At 51.1% G+C, this 17,500-nt stretch overlaps 1 long non-coding RNA gene and 1 pseudogene across 1 annotated transcript; both read left to right on the top strand.

Moving 5' to 3' along the window:
• Window positions 1–7,591: 7,591 nt before the first annotated feature.
• Window positions 7,592–9,615, top strand: LOC130213097 (uncharacterized). Its single transcript, XR_008835445.1, has 2 exons — window positions 7,592–8,403; window positions 8,972–9,615. It is a non-coding gene; the product is annotated as an uncharacterized LOC130213097 (long non-coding RNA).
• A 1,266-nt stretch (window positions 9,616–10,881) lies between these two features.
• The window catches only part of LOC130213177 (multidrug resistance-associated protein 1-like), a 20,916-nt pseudogene continuing 14,297 nt past the window's right edge, over window positions 10,882–17,500 (top strand).

The following is a 17,500-nucleotide window of genomic DNA, read 5'->3' as shown; positions in this document are numbered from 1 at the left end:
AGATGTCATGTGACCAGATGAACAATAGATGTCATGTGACCAGGTGAAGACGACGATGAAGACGAAATGTCCCTGGTGATGAAGACGAGATGCCTTAAATAGATCTCCCGGGGCTAAGTCTGCAGTGTGCATTTTCTACCTGTGAAGCGAGACTACTGGCTACTTGGATCCTGCTAAGTGTTTTCTTTAAATCAGTTTTATCTGCTGAGTTCCTGTGTATTTGTTGTTTAAAGCTGCTGGATTGTTGGTCTGTCCTGTTGTAGGATTGGTTTTGGTCGAGAGGTGTGTCCTGTTTACTGACACCTGAATCTTCACTGATTGGACGAGTGCTCATCACCTGGTTTCAATTGAGTGTCATTTGAATACCAACGGCCAAGGGGCGGGGTCAACGCGGCTGGAGGTAATCGGCACCAACCTGGGCTCAGAACCGGATCGGGTCTTTAGCGTCAGAAGACTCGGAGGACAAAGACATCCATTCATGGACCGGAACCCCTCCTCTGTTCTCCTTCCTACCCGTTCTACTCACACCCAGCACCTGGTCACAGGAGGCCTCTGGAACGGTCAGTCAGCCAAAGGCCGCTTTCATCTGTTTGCCGTGGAGCAGTCGCTTGACTTCCTGTCTCCCTGAGACCTGGACCACAGCAGACGTCTCCTTCAGCCCCTCTGGTGGAGCTCCAGACTCCTCTCACCCACATGGTGCTTCTCTCCCCCTGGTTCTTTGGGAGATCTCTTGGAGAGCTCGACGTCCTCCTGTCGACCTTCTCGGAACACGCTCCTCCTCCTCCTGGGCGACTTCAACATCCAGACAGAAGTCATGTGACCTGTGACTCTTCCTGTCTTCCTTTCACCTCTCAGTCCCTCCCCTCCTACTCACTAAGCCACCGTGACTCCATGTCCAGTAGAAGCTGCTCTCCCTCTGACCTCTCTGTGACTCCATGTCTCTGACCACCTCTTCATCTCTCTCTCTGGACCTGTACGCCACAACATCCACACCCTCTGTCCTCCTCTCTCTCCTCCTGTCTGTCCTCCTCTCTCCTCCTCTCTGTCCTCCTCTCTGTCCTCCTCTCTGTCCTCTCTGTCCTCCTGTCCTCCCTCTCCTCTCTGTCCTCCTCTCTCTCCTCCTCTCTGTCCTCCTCTCTCTCCTCCTCTCTGTCCTCCTCTCTCTGTCCTCCTCTCTGTCCTCCTCTCCTCCTCCTCTGTCCTCCTCTCTCCTCCTCTCTGTCCTCCTCTCTCCTCCTCTGTCCTCCTCTCTGCCCTCTCTCTCCTCCTCTCTGCTCCTCCTCTCTGTCCTCCTCTCTGCTCCTCCTCTCTGTCCTCTCTCTCCTCCTCCCTGCTCCTCCTCTCTGTCCTCCTCTCCTCCTCTCTCCTCCCTCTCTGTCCTCCTCTGTCCTCCTCCTCTCCTCCTCTCTCCTCCTCTCTGTCCTCCCTCCTCTCCTCCTCTGTCCTCCTCTCTCCTCCTCTCTCTCCTCTCCTCTCCTCTCTCTCCCCTCTGTCCTCCCTCCTCCTCCTCTCCTCCTCTCTCCTCCTCTCTGTCCTCCTCTCTCCTCCTCTCTCTCCTCCTCTCTCTCCTCCTCTCTGTCCTCCTCCTCTCTCTCCTCCTCTCCTCCTCTCACCTCATCTCCTCCTCTCTCCTCTCCTCCTCTCTCCTCCTCTCTCCTCTCTCCTCCTCTCTCCTCCTCTCATGCATACTAACTCTGCCACAGACGCTCTCCTCCCTGTCTTCATCTCTTGATTCTCTTTGTCCTTTAAGACTCGGTGCTCCTCTCCTCTTCGTGGTGGTCTGACTCTTCTCTCTCTTTCCCCCCTCCTTCATCCCCCTGGCCCCTCCTCCTTCATCCCCCTGGCCCCTCCTCCTTCATCCCCCTGGCCCCTCCTCCTTCCACCCTTCTGCCACTTTGTGACTACTTTACAAACAAGATGGACGACATCCGCTCCTCCTTGACTCATCCATCTTCTCTCACCTCACCAGCACTAACTTCTTCATCCCCCTCTCTTTCCTCTCTCACCCCCTTGTCTCCCAATCAGGTTCTCAGCTTGACCTCCGCTGACCGACCACCTGACCCCTTGACCCCGTCTCCCATCCTCCAGGCTGTTGCTCCTGACCTCCTGACCTCTCACCATCTTATTAACAGCTCCCTCTCAACTGGCTGTTTCCCTCTGAAGGAGGAGAGTCAACAGACCTGTCTCTATAGACCTGTCTCTCTACAGACCTGTCTCTCTACAGACCTGTCTCTCTATAGACCTGTCTCTCTATAGACCTGTCTCTCTATAGACCTGTCTCTCTGCAGACCTGTCTCTCTACAGACCTGTCTCTCTATAGACCTGTCTCTACAGACCTGTCTCTCTATAGACCTGTCTCTCTATAGACCTGTCTCTCTACAGACCTGTCTCTCTATAGACCTGTCTCTCTATAGACCTGTCTCTATAGACCTGTCTCTCTACAGACCTGTCTCTCTACAGACCTGTCTCTCTATAGACCTGTCTCTCTATAGACCTGTCTCTATAGACCTGTCTCTATAGAGCTGTCCCTCTATAGACCTGTCTCTCTCAGACCTGTCTCTCTCTAACCTGTCTCTACAGACCTGTCTCTCTGCAGACCTGTCTCTCTACAGACCTGTCTCTCTACAGACCTGTCTCTCTATAGACCTGTCTCTGCAGACCTGTCTCTCTACAGACCTGTCTCTCTATAGACCTGTCTCTCTACATACCTGTCTCTCTACAGACCTGTCTCTACAGACCTGTCTCTACAGACCTGTCTCTACAGACCTGTCTCTACAGACCTGTCTCTCTACAGACCTGTCTCTACAGACCTGTCTCTCTACAGACCTGTCTCTACAGACCTGTCTCTCTGCAGACCTGTCTCTATAGACCTGTCTCTATAGACCTGTCTCTCTATAGACCTGTCTCTCTACAGACCTGTCTCTCTATAGACCTGTCTCTATAGACCTGTCTCTCTACAGACCTGTCTCTCTATAGACCTGTCTCTCTACAGACCTGTCTCTATAGACCTGTCTCTCTATAGACCTGTCTCTCTACAGACCTGTCTCTCTATAGACCTGTCTCTCTGCAGACCTGTCTCTCTATAGACCTGTCTCTCTACAGACCTGTCTCTCTATAGACCTGTCTCTACAGACCTGTCTCTACAGACCTGTCTCTACAGACCTGTCTCTCTACAGACCTGTCTCTACAGACCTGTCTCTCTATAGACCTGTCTCTCTACAGACCTGTCTCTCTATAGACCTGTCTCTCTACAGACCTGTCTCTCTACAGACCTGTCTCTATAGACCTGTCTCTCTACAGACCTGTCTCTCTACAGACCTGTCTCTATAGACCTGTCTCTCTACAGACCTGTCTCTCTACAGACCTGTCTCTCTACAGACCTGTCTCTCTATAGACCTGTCTCTCTACAGACCTGTCTCTCTATAGACCTGTCTCTATAGACCTGTCTCTCTACAGACCTGTCTCTCTACAGACCTGTCTCTCACAGACCTGTCTCTCCACAGACCTGTCTCTCTAGACCTGTCTCTCTACAGACCTGTCTCTCTACAGACCTGTCTCTCTACAGACCTGTCTCTCTACAGACCTGTCTCTCTACAGACCTGTCTCTACAGACCTGTCTCTCTACAGACCTGTCTCTCTACAGACCTGTCTCTCTATAGACCTGTCTCTCTACAGACCTGTCTCTCTATAGACCTGTCTCTCTATAGACCTGTCTCTCTGCAGACCTGTCTCTCTATAGACCTGTCTCTCTACAGACCTGTCTCTCTACAGACCTGTCTCTCTACAGACCTGTCTCTCTACAGACCTGTCTCTCTACAGACCTGTCTCTCTACAGACCTGTCTCTACAGACCTGTCTCTACAGACCTGTCTCTCTACAGACCTGTCTCTCTACAGACCTGTCTCTCTACAGACCTGTCTCTATAGACCTGTCTCTCTACAGACCTGTCTCTCTACAGACCTGTCTCTCTACAGACCTGTCTCTCTACAGACCTGTCTCTCTACAGACCTGTCTCTCTACAGACCTGTCTCTCTACAGACCTGTCTCTCTATAGACCTGTCTCTCTACAGACCTGTCTCTACAGACCTGTCTCTCTATAGACCTGTCTCTCTACAGACCTGTCTCTCTACAGACCTGTCTCTCTAGACCTGTCTCTCTACAGACCTGTCTCTCTATAGACCTGTCTCTCTACAGACCTGTCTCTCTACAGACCTGTCTCTACAGACCTGTCTCTCTACAGACCTGTCTCTACAGACCTGTCTCTCTATAGACCTGTCTCTCTATAGACCTGTCTCTCTACAGACCTGTCTCTCTACAGACCTGTCTCTCTACAGACCTGTCTCTCTATAGACCTGTCTCTCTATAGACCTGTCTCTCTACAGACCTGTCTCTCTACAGACCTGTCTCTCTACAGACCTGTCTCTCTATAGACCTGTCTCTACAGACCTGTCTCTCTACAGACCTGTCTCTCTACAGACCTGTCTCTCTATAGACCTGTCTCACTACAGACCTGTCTCTCTACAGACCTGTCTCTCTATAGACCTGTCTCTCTATTCAATTCAATTCAGTTTATTTGTATAGCCCAATTTCACAAATTACAAATTTGTCTCGGAGTGCTTTACAATCTGTACACATAGACATCCCTGCCCCAAAACCTCACATCGGACCAGGAAAAACTCCCAAATAACCCTTCAGGGGAAAAAGGAAGAAACCTGCAGGAGAGCAACAGAGGAGGATCCCTCTCCAGGATGGACAGATGCAATAGATGTAATGTGTACAGAAGGACAGATTTAGAGTTAAAATACATTCAATGAATATGACAGAGTGTATGAATAGTTCATAGTAGGCATATTCCACGATGGAGACCTCCACGATCCATCAGGCAGATGGCGGTGGAGGAGGAGTGGGCGGAGTCTCAACAGTGGGCGGAGTCTCAACAGGACAGTGGCGTAGTCAGGAGCAGGAATTCCACGACCCAGGCCTCGATGATCCATCAGCAGATGGGATCTATGCCGTCTCATAGGGTCCGATGACCCCATGAGACGTGAAGTCACAAAGGACTCCGGGGAGAAAGCAGAGTTAGTAACGTGTGATTGAGAGATGAAAATTCATCCTTAAGGAGAGAAAAAAGAGATAGGTACTCAGTGCATCCTAAAACGTCCCCGGCAGCTATAAGCCTATAGCAGCATATCAAGGGCTGGACCAGGTGAACCTGATTCAGCCCTAACTATAAGCTCTGTCAAAGAGGAAGGTCTTAAGTCTACTCTTAAACGAGGTGACTGTGTCTGCCTCCCGGACTGAAGGTGGAAGCTGGTTCCATAGAAGAGGAGCTTGATAACTAAAGGCTCTGGCTCCCATTCTACTTTTTAAGACTCTAGGAACTACAAGTAGTCCCGCATTTAGTGAGCGTAGCTCTCTAGTGGGCAATATGGTACTACAAGCTCCTTAAGATATGATGGTGCATCACCAATCAAGGCTTTATGCGTTAAGAGAAGAATTTTAAAAGTGATTCTTGATTTTACTGGGAGCCAGTGCAGAGCAGCTAGTGCAGGAGTGATGTGATCTCTGTTCTTAGTTTTAGTGAGAATACGAGCTGCAGCATTCTGGATCAACTGGAGGGACCTAAGAGATTTATTAGAGCAGCCTGATAATAAGGAGTTGCAGTAATCCAGTCTCGAAGTAACGAACGCGTGAACCAATTTTTCTGCATTTTTTTGAGACTAGATGTGCCTGATTTTTGAAATATTACGTAGATGAAAGAATGCAGTCCTTGAGATTTGCTTTACGTGGGAGTTAAAGGACAAGTCCCGATCAAAGATAACGCCAAGATTCTTTACAGTGGTGTTGGATGCCAGGGCAATGCCGTCTACAGAATCCACATCACCAGATAATTGATCTCTGAGGTGCTCAGGGCCGATTAAAATTACTTCGGTTTTGTCTGAGTTTAACATCAAAAAGTTGCAGGTCATCCATGTTTTTATGTCTTTAAGACATGCTTGAATTTTACCGAGTTGGTTGCTCTCCTCTGGTTTTATCAATAAATATAGTTGAGTATCATCTGCATAACAATGAAAGTTTATGGAGTGTTTCCTGATAATATTGCCCAGAGGAAGCATGTATAAGGTAAATAAAATTGGTCCAAGCACAGAACCTTGTGGAACTCCGTGATTAACGTTGGTGGTTATCGAGGCGTCATCGTTTACAAATACAAACTGAGATCGATCTGATAAATAGGATTTAAACCAAATTAGTGCCGTGCCTGAAATGCCAATCGACTGCTCCAGTCTCTGTAACAGGATGTCATGGTCAATGGTGTCGAATGCAGCACTAAGGTCTAACAAGACCAGGACAGAGAGGAGTCCTTTATCTGCTGCCATTAAGAGGTCATTTGTAATTTTCACCAGTGCCGTCTCGGTGCTGCGGTGTTTTCTAAATCCTGATTGAAATTTCTCAAATAAACTATTATGATGTAGAAAGTCGCACAACTGATTTGCGACCACTTTCTCAAGGATCTTGGAGAGGAAGGAGGTTAGAGATCGGTCTGTAGTTAGCCAACACCTCTGGATCCAGAGTGGGCTTCTTCAGGAGAGGTTTAATAACAGCCACCTTGAAGGAGTGTGGTACGTGGCCTGTTAGCAGAGACACATTGATAATATCTAATAGAGAGCCGCCAATTAAAGGCAAAACGTCTTTAAGCAGCCTCGTCGGGATGGGGTCCAAGAGACAGGTAGACGTGTTCGAAGTAGAAACCGTTGAAGATAATTGGTCACGGTTGATGGGAGAAAAGCCCTCCAAATATACACCAGGGCATACAGCGGTTTCCAAGGCCATTCCACTTGAGGACAGATTGGCACTGGTTATGGGCAAGAGATTATTAATCTTGTACCTAATAGTTAAAATCTTTTCATTAAAGAAGTTCATAAAGTCATTACCACTGAGGTTCATAGGAATGCTCGGCTCCACAGAGCTGTGACTCTCTGTCAGCCTGGCTACAGTGCTGAAGAGAAACCTGGGGTTGTTCTTATTTTTCTCTATTACTGATGAGTAATAGGCTGCTCTGGCATTACAGAGGGCCTTCTTATATGTTTTAAGACTATCTCGCCAAACTAAGCGGGATTCTTCGAGATTAGTTGAACGCCATATGCGTTCAAGCTTCCGTGACGTTTGCTTCAGTTTGCGGGTCTGAGGGTTATACCAGGGAGCAAACCTCCTCTTCCTCACTGTCTTCTTCTACAGAGGGGCTATCGAGTCCAGTGTCATTCTCAGAGAGCCTGTGGCACTGTCAACAAGATGATCAATCTGGGACGGACTAAAGTTAGACCAGGAGTCCTCTGTTATATTGAGACGTGGTATCGAATCAAATACAGAAGGAATCGCTTCTTTAAATTTAGCTACAGCACTGTCAGTTAGACATCTGGTGTAGAAACTTTGACTAACGGAGTACACCGGTAGTATAAATTCAAAAGTTATGAGGTTGTGGTCTGACAGAAGAGGATTCTGTGGGAAGACGTTCAAATGCTCAATGTCAACGCCATAAGTAAGAACAAGATCAAGCGTGTGGCCAAAGCTGTGAGTGGGTTTCTGTACTCTGACAGAAGCCAATCGAGTCCAACAAGGAGATGAATGCAGCACTAAGGCAATCATTATCAACATCCACATGGATATTAAAATCTCCAACAATAATAACTTTATCGGTTTTAAGAACCAAACTTGATATAAATTCTGAGAATTCAGATATAAACTCTGAATATGGACCTGGTGGCCGGTACAGAATCACAAATAGAATTGGCTGTAGTGTTTTCCAGGTTGGATGTGAAAGACTAAGAACAACGTGGGATGAATGCCGTCTCTCCTCATCAGATCAGGCTTTCCCCAGAAAGTCTTCCAGTTGTCTACGTAGCCCACATTATTCGCTGGGCACCTCGACAGCCAGCGGTTGAAAGACGACATTCGGCTAAACAATTCGTCTGTCTGCAAATTTGGGAGAGGGCCAGAGAAAATTACGGTGTCCGACAACGTCTTGGCATAAGCACACACGGATTCCACATTAATTTTAGTGACTTCCGACCGACGGGCTCGGGCGTCATTACCACCGGCGTGTATTACAATCTGACTGTGGCTGTGTCTACTACCGCACACTTGAGCACTTGAGCACTTGGAGCTGACTTTCAGTGTTCGAAGTGCGCCACTGAAAAATCCAGCAGAATTCAGTGCACTGAAAGTACCCGGATGGTGCACTGCAAACGGGCAAAACATGTAAAACGATGGACACTACTCGCCCTAAGCGGCCGCCATCTTGGCTACGTACCGGAAGAGGAGGAGCCATTTCGCCAGCTTTTCATTTTATTTCTAAAACAATGGCGGACAGCACAAGCGGTAGACCACGAAGCTACAGACCGTAAATGTAAGTATCAGCGGTTATTACACATTGTACTGGTATTACAATGTACTACTAACATGCCATTCTCAGATTAGTGAGCATACCTAGGTAGCATTAGATGCCATTGATCTGCATGGCAGTTATGATAAGCTAGCTGGCTAATCCACCACCCGGTCCTCTCGCCAGTCCGACGAAGGTGCACTTTTATCGGACACTTTTCGCTTGACGAGCCGGGGCAGGTCGGCTCCAGGCGCTTCTCCAGCGGCAAGTCCGACGACAGATAGCTGTCAGTCATCGGACAGTGTTAAACAACGGCTGTTCTGTTAAACAATCGAAATAGCAATTTTAATAATGGATTAACAATGGATATGCTCAGTTTAATAACGGGTTAACATGACACATGAACGCTTTGCACACACGCCCGATAATTAATACCATTACGATAGCTATCTAAGCTTGTCCTTCTAGAAATAATTGTAGCTTTCAATCATCGTGTGTTGTTTTTTTAATGTCGTGTATGTATTAATTTAAATGTAATGGTGGTCTGGGACAGAGCACTGAATGGCTATCCTATTTCTGTTTCCTGCCCCAGAGACGTTTCCTGGAGGTGCTGGTGCTGGTCCTCTGCTGCCCTCCCGACATCTGGCTCCAATGACCTCTGGCACCTCACATCCACCTCCAGGGCCTTGAAGAAGATGGACCGCCATCGCGTCTTCAGTATCTCGAAGGACCTCTCCACAACACACCTCGCCTTTGACAGGCAGCAGTTGTAGCTTGGAGGTGGACAGGCTGCCTGAAGGGGGTCATGAGGCAGATGGGTTGGGACAGGCAGGGGGAGCCACCATCCCCAAGGATACAGTATCCTGGTGGAGGGGATGACTGCTCATAGAAGATGGGGCTGTTATTCAGGACCCTGGCATCAGGCACTGAGCCCGGGGCCTGTCGAAGGCCCTGGCCACCACCGCCAAAAAATACAAACTAGACAGGAGATCTCGGGGCCCCAACCGTGGTCCCAGTCAGTGCCCAGCACAGCCATGAGGGCGTTGAATGACTCTGGTGAGCCTGAAGTCCACCCTCATGTCACTGTGGCCATCACAACACAACGCCAGCAGTGGCATTGCAGCATTGATACGGCAGCGCCGCCTGGGACTGGGTGGCTGCTGTAGAGTGTGGGGAGGGGAGGGGAAGATTATATTAATATGTAAGTCATTTTATCAATAAAATGTTGTCATTCTATTTTGTAGTCTTTTATTGCGTTTTCTGATTTATATTAGAATTGATGCATGTTTGTAACAATAATTAATATGCCTGTGTGTTCAATTGCTCATTGATTCCTGTATCAGGGTAAACTTAACTACAACAGAGATGTGTATAAAAGTACAGTCAGTCAAAGTAGGCCTATTACTGTGTGAATTCAAGCAGATGATGACTATCATTTCAGTGGATAATTCTTAAAACTAAATGGAATCTAGGGACAAACATGTACAGATTTGTCATGTTTTATTTCCATATGGTGTGTCTGTGGATTGCAAAGAAGAAGGCTACTTCTGACAAAGATAATTGAGAATTTAGCATACCTAGCGAGGAGAATTTAATTGCAACTACTACATGAAGCTATGCTGTGAAGGTAAGGCAAAATCACACAATTAAATTTACATATACCATCTCGACTTCAGCCAGAAGGCGGAGGCTCCTGCCGCGATTGTGGAGGTATCGCAGTTTCCACATGGGGTGGAGAAAGGTAAACAAGGGACAACAAGAGGGCAAGAAGTGCATTCATTTGGTCACTTTAAGGGTTACGGGATCGCAAGCAGATTTGCATATGTCACTCCCGGCTTAATTTCGCGGGTGCCGTGAACAGATTTGCGTCCGTCACTTCCGCCAAGTGGTGAACGGTTAAGTGTTCCATTTGAGACAGCACTTCGCAGTACACTGCAATGCAGTGCACTGAATTGCAGTGTACTTCGTTAAGTGCGCGGTAGTAGACACAGCCTGTATCTCCGCTTGTCCTTAGCCAGCAGCTTCAAACAAGACTCCACGTCGCCCGCTCTGGCCCCCGGGAGGCACACGACTCTGGTCCGCGGCTTCGCTAACGTCACCTTCCTGACTATAGAGCTCCCGATAACCAGGGTGTGTTCCTCAGCGGGTCGCTGAGCAGGGAAAACCGGTTGGAAACGTGAAGTGGTTGGTGCACAGCGGGCTTCTGTGTAGACTTACTACTCCTGGAACAGTTACCCAACCACCCGGCTGCACGGTTACCGCCGGGGAACAGCTAACAGCTGACTGTAGCTCCGCGCCGACTACGGGAGAGGGCGGGCTAACTAGCATAGCTGTCTGAGCTTCGATAGCGCGGAGCCGTGCATCTAACCCACTTAGACCTGCCTCCAACCTAGCAAATAAACTACACTTGTTGCATGTATCGTTATCATTAAGGGAGGCAGGGGGAGAACTAGACATGAGACACACTGAGCAAGAGGAGCGGGAGGGGGAGAAGAAGAAGTCATGCTCGCTGCTGGCAACCGGAGCTTACTACAGACATGTCTCTCTATAGAGCATCCTCTCTCTCCTCTGTCCTTATCCTTCACTCTGCTAGAGCATCCTCTCTCCTCTGTCCTTATCCTTCACTCTGCAAGAGCATCCTCTCTCTCCTCTGTCCTTATCCTTCACTCTGCTAGAGCATCCTCTCTCTCCTCTGTCCTTATCCTTCACTCTGCAAGAGCATCCTCTCTTTCCTCTGTCCTTATCCTTCACTCTGCAAGAGCATCCTCTCTCTCCTCTGTCCTTATCCTTCACTCTGCAAGAGCATCCTCTCTTTCCTCTGTCCTTATCCTTCACTCTGCAAGAGCATCCTCTCTCCTCTGTCCTTATTCTTCACTCTGCTAGAGCAGCCTCTCTCTCCTCTGTCCTTATCCTTCACTCTGCAAGAGCATCCTCTCTCTCCTCTGTCCTTATCCTTCACTCTGCAAGAGCATCCTCTCTCTCCTCTGTCCTTATTCTTCACTCTGCTAGAGCAGCCTCTCTCTCCTCTGTCCTTATCCTTCACTCTGCTAGAGCATCCTCTCTCTCCTCTGTCCTTATCCTTCTAGACCTTTCTGCAGCATTTGACACCGTGAACCACCAGATCCTGATCTCTTCTCTTCAGGACCTGGGATCTCAGGCACTGCACTCGCGCTTTTCTCTTCCTACCTTAACGACCGCACTTACTGGGTAACGTGGAGAGGATCTGGGTCCCCTCCTCTTCCTCTCACTATGGGGTCCCTCAAGGCTCCGTCCTGGGTCCCCTCCTCTTCCTCTCACTATGGGGTCCCTCAAGGCTCCGTCCTGGGTTCCCTCCTCTTCTCTCTGTCATTCGTTCGCATGGCTTCTCCTACCATCGCTATGCCGATGACACTCAACTGATCTTCTCGTTTCCCCAATCTGAAACACAGGTGGCGGCACAAATCTCTGCCTGTCTGACCGACATCTCTCAGTGGATGTCTGCTCACCACCTGAAGATCAACCCTGACAAGACCGAGCTACTATTCCTTCCAGGGAAAGGCTCCCCCACCCATGACCTGACTACCACCTTCACCAGCTCTGTGTTGGCCCCGCCCCCGACTGCCAGGAACCTCGGGGTGACACTCGACAGTCAACTCCCTGACGGCCAACATCACTGTGACGACGCGTTCCTGTAGGTACATGCTGCACAACATCAGGAGAACACGGCCTCTTCTTACTCAGAAGGCGGCACAGGCTCTGGTCCAGGCTCTGGTCCAGGTTCTGGTCCAGGCTCTGGTCCAGGTTCTGGTCCAGGTTCTGGTCCAGGCTCTGGTCCAGGCTCTGGTCCAGGTTCTGGTCCAGGCTCTGGTCATTTCACGCCTTGGCTACTGCAACTTCCTCCTGGCTGGTCTACCCGCTGAGGCCATCCGACCTCTGCAGCTCATCCAGAATGCAGCAGCTGGTCTTCAGCCTCCGCTCCTCCCCCCACACCGCTCCGCTCCTTCGATCTCTCCACTGGTTCCCGGTGGAGCAGCATCCGCTTCAAAACACTGGTTCTTGGTACCGCGCTCTGAACGGATCGGCCCCGTCTACATCCTGGATGTGGTCACACCGTACACCCAAGATTCAAGATTCAAGATGTTTTATTTGTCACATACACACACAGGGTGTGCAGTGAAATGAAAGTGGCAATGCTCAGCAGGAATGTGCAAGGGCAACAAGTACACACTATTTACAATAAAAAACACAATATTTACAGTAAGTGTGTGTGTGTGTGTGTGTGTGTGTGTGTGTGTGTGTGTGTGTGTGTGTGTGTGTGTGTGTGTGTGTGTGTGCAGTGTGTGTGAGTCTATGTGGGTCTATGGGGTCCTGGTGAGGTCGGAGTTCACAGTCCTGATGGCCTGAGGAAAGAAACTCCGTCTCAGTCTCTCTGTTCTTGCAGCGTGACTACGGAGGCGCCTGCCTGACCGCAGCAGCTGAAACAGTCTGTTGTTGGGGTGGTGAGGATCCTTCATGATCCTGCCGGCTCTGGTTCTGCACCTCCTGGTGTACAAGTCCTGCAGGGTGGGAGTGTAGTTCCAATAGTGCGTTCAGCCGAACGCACTACTCTCTGCAGAGCCTTCCTGTCCTGAGCGGAGCAGTTGCCAAACCAGGCTGTGATGCTTCCTGTCAGGACGCTCTCTACAGCTCCAGAGTAGAAGGACTGAAGGATCCTCTGGGAAACTTTAAATTTCCTCAGCTGCCTGAGGTGGTAGAGGCGCTGCCTTGCCTTTCTCACCAGAGTGTCTGTGTAGGACCATGTCAGATCCTCGGTGATGTGGACTCCCAGGTATTTATACCGCTCACCCTCTCCACAGTAGTCCCGTTAATCCCCAGTGGTGAGTACGTCCTCTGTTGTTGTACCCTCCAAAGTCCACAATCAGCTCCTTAGTTTTGCTGACATCCATGATGAGGCTGTTGTCCTGGCACCAGAGTGACAGACCAGCACCTTCCTCCAGGTAGGCCTTCTCGCCGTTGTCGGAGATCAGGCCCACCACCACTGTGTCATCCGCAAACTTGATGATGGTGTTGAGCTGAACCTGGCCACACAGTCATGTGTACAGGGAGTACAGTAGGGGCTGAGGACGCAACCCTGGGGATCCTGTGTTCAGGGTGAGGGATTTGAGGTGTGTCTGCCCACCCTGACCACCTGTGGCCTGGCGGTCAGGAAGTCCAGGATCCAAGCACACAGGGGTGTTCAGTCCCAGCTCAATCAGCTTGCCGGCCAGTCTGGAGGGACTATGGTGTTGAAAGCTGAACTATAATCAATGAACAGCAGTCTCACATAGCCCCCTCTGGCTGTCCAGATGAGAGAGTGTGGTGTGCAGTACCTGGGAGACAGCATCATCCGTGGATCTGTTTGGGCGATAAGCAAACTGCAGCGGGTCCATGGAGGAAGGGAGGAAGGCGCAGATGTAGTCCTTTATCAGCCTCTCAAAGCATTTCATGACCACCGAGGTGAGGGCCACCGGTCGGTAGTCATTCATACATGCTGGAGAAGCATTCTTGGGCACAGGGACAATAGTGGATCTCTTGAAGCAGGCGGGGACCACGGACTCAGCCAGGAGAGGTTGAATATTGTGGTGAACACTGGAGCTAGCTGGTTAGCACAGGTCTTCAGTACTCGCCCAGATATGCCATCTGGACCTGCAGCTTTCCTGGTGTTCACCCTCAACAGAGCCCTCCTCACACTGTGCTCGGTCACAGAGTGTGTGTTCATCCCCAGCGGTAGAACTCACCTCGGCTACGCTTAACGGTGTTGTTGTTAGGGCGAGCTAGCGCTGTTGTTGCTAGCCTCAAACCGTGCATAAAATGAGTTCAGGTCGTCCGCTAGGGATGCGTCGGCACTCACCATTGCGCGGGTCTGCTCTGGTAGTTTGTAATAGTCCGTAGCCCCTGCCATAGGCGCCTGGTGTCGCGCTGCTCCATCTGTGATTCCACTCTGTCTCGGTACCTCCTTTTGGCGTTCTTCACCGCCCTCCTCAGTCCATAGACCGCTGCCTTGTACTCGTCCATGTTGCCGGATACAAGACCGGAGTTATAGGCAGCAATGCGGGCGTTCACAGCTTCACGGATGGATCTATCAACCCACGGCTTTTGATTAGGAAAGACCCTAACTTTTACCGTGGGGACGATGGTGTCCGCTAGCGTTGCTATGAGGCTCATTGCTACTTCCGCAAACTCGCTGACGTCACTGGAACTGGATTGGATCATGTCCCAGTCGACGACACGCAGAGCGTCCTGTAGCTCAGCCTCTGATTGGTCAGACCACCGCTTCACGTTCCTCGTCACTACCGCTTCCCGCGCGATCTTTTGTCGGTACTCCGGAAGCAGAAAAATGGCGGCATGGTCTGATTTGCCGAACGGAGGGAGAGAGACAGCCTTGTAGCCTCTCTTGAATGGCGTATAGCAGTGGTCCAACGTTCTTTCCCCTCTGGTAGCAACAGCCAATCGTCTTGTGCCTCCTGCACCTCGAGCTAACCGCTCTACATCCAGACTGTTTGCTGTCCTGCTCCTCAGTGGTGGAACGAGCTCCCCACTGACATCAGGACAGCAGGAAGTCTCTACATCTTCCGCCGGAGACTGAAAACACACCTTTTCCGACTATCTGGATTAAAACACAGATTTGCACTTCAGTGGCTCTTAAATGGCTCTCATTATGGTACTTTTGTAGTTCAACTATGTTGAGGAAATGTTACTTCCTGTGTTCTTGTTGTTCTTAGTTTGTACTCTAGGTTGATGCACTTATTGTCAGTCGCTTTGGATAAAAGCGTCTGCTAAATGACATGTAGTGTATATGTGTATGTGTGTGTGTGTGTGTAGGCAGCAGGAAGTCGGTGTCTCGTTGGTCTGACTTCTCTCTGGATCTTTCTCAGCAGCAACTCATTAGGTCCAACAACCTTCACGAGTTGAAATGTTCTGTTTCTTGTTTGTTTGTTTGTGTGTTTGTTTATTTGTGTGTGTGTGTTCCAGCTGTGATATGAGCAGTGCCAGTGTTCAGATGATGAATGTTATTGATTCGGACGCTGAGCATGCTGGGAAACTAACGGAGGTGGACCAGGCTCAATCTGGAAGGGTTGGTCTTCCTCTTCTTCAACTCTTCCTCTTCTTCACAGAACGGTTGTAAGTGAATGAAACACGCGTTCTCGTTGTGTTGTCAGGTGAAGCTGCAGATGGACAGAGAGTACTTCAGGACCGTCGGCCTGACCTTCATCATGACCATCGTCTTCCTCTGTGCCTTCCAGCAGGCCGCCTCGTTGGCCTACAGCTATTGGCTGAGCCTGTGGGCCAACGAGCCGCCGCTCAACGGCACGCAGAGCGACCACGGGCTGAAGCTGAGTGTGTTCGCTGCTCTGGGCGTCACTCAGGGTGGGTCAAATGTCACCTAACATGAATGAGACACACGGGTCATCAGCACTACATTAATGTAAAGGCTGTGAACATAAAGGACCAGGTCGAGTTTCCTGATATCTCCAAAGCTTCATGTGTTAAAGCTGCATTCTCTCTCCTGACCACCAGGGGGCGACTCCTCTGGTTGTATAGAAGTCTATGCTTCATGTGTTAAAGCTGCATTCTCTCTCCTGACCACCAGGGCGGCGCTACATGGTGATTGGCGCTTTGATTATTGATTCTGAGCCCCTGGTGTTTCAGGCATTGCCATGTTCGGGACGACGCTCGCCATCGCTCTGGGTGGCATCGTGGCGTCCCGCCGCCTCCACGCCGACCTCCTCCACAGCGTGCTGCGCTCGCCCATGTCCTTCTTTGAGGCGACGCCCAGCGGGAACCTCCTGAACCACTTCTTCAAAGAGGTCGACGCCATCGACTGCATGATCCCCGACGGGCTGAAGATGATCCTGAGCTATGTGTTCAAGCTGCTGGAGGTCTGCATCATCCTGCTGCTGGCCACGCCCCTCACCAGCCTGGTGCTCCTCCCCCTCACCTGCGTCTACATCTTCATACAGGTAACGGTCCATCTGGACCAGGACCCGGTTCCTCTCGGTGGCTCCGGTTCCTCTCGGTGGCTCCGGTTCCTCTTTGTGGCTCCGGTTCCTCTCTGTCGGCAGAGCTTCTACGTGGCGTCGTCGTGCCAGCTGCGCCGCCTGGAGGCCGTGAGCCGCTCGCCCATCGACAGCCACTTCAGCGAGACGGTCCAGGGCGCCGCCGTCATCCGGGCCTTCGGCGAGCAGCGCCGCTTCGTCCTCCAGGCCGACCGGCGCATCGACCGCAACCAGGAGGCCCACTTCCCCCGCTTCGTCGCCACCAGGTTCCGGCGCGGTGCGAATGCGGCGTCTCGGTGTCGGCGCGTCTCGTCGTGTTGATCTCTGTCGCCTCGCCTGCAGGTGGCTGGCGGTGAATCTGGAGTTCCTGGGGAACCTGCTGGTTCTGGCTGCGGCCGTGCTGGCGGTGCGGGGTCGGGAGGAGCTCAGCGCCGGTGTGGTGGGCCTGGCGGTGACCCACTCCCTCCAGGTGCACAGCGCTCCTCAGCCAGGAGACACAACCGGTCCCGAAGGCCATTTTGACACCAGAGGTCCAGCCAGCAGGGGGCGACTGGTCCGGTCTGACCTCGGTGACCCCGGTGGTCTCTGCGTCTCGGTGGGACCGTGACGGTTCTGGTCTGTCTGCAGGTCACCGGGATCCTGAGCTGGATCGTCCGGTCCTGGACCGACGTCGAGAACAACATCGTTTCGGTGGAGCGAGTCAAAGAGTACGAGGACACCGAGAAAGAGGTCAGCTGCTCCTGGAGAGCCGAGGGAGGTCTTTAGTCTCGTGGTGACATCACCTGGATCCTGGTCATGGAGTCCTCTGGCGGGTCAGGGACTACAGAGACGGGATCAGCTGGTAGTGATGGAGGTGACTCCAGGTCTTTGCGTTGACCTCTGACCCTTCGTTCCAGGACCCGGTGCTGTTCTCTGAGGATGAACCTGGACCCGTTTGACAGGTGTTCAGAGGAGGACCTGTGGAGGGCCCTGGACCTGGCTCACCTGGTCCAGGGCCCGCGTGTCCGCACTGCCGCAGAGGCTGAGGTCCACCTGCAGCCCCTAGACCCGGTCCATCTGCAGCCCCTGGACCCGGTCCACCTGCAGCCCCTGGACCCGGTCCACCT

The sequence above is a fragment of the Pseudoliparis swirei genome, chromosome 22 (genome assembly GCF_029220125.1).
Source record: "Pseudoliparis swirei isolate HS2019 ecotype Mariana Trench chromosome 22, NWPU_hadal_v1, whole genome shotgun sequence".
Classification (NCBI taxonomy): Eukaryota; Metazoa; Chordata; class Actinopteri; order Perciformes; family Liparidae; genus Pseudoliparis; species Pseudoliparis swirei.
The sequence above is the reverse complement of the archived record's forward strand: the minus strand, read 5'-3'. Positions and strand labels throughout refer to the sequence as shown.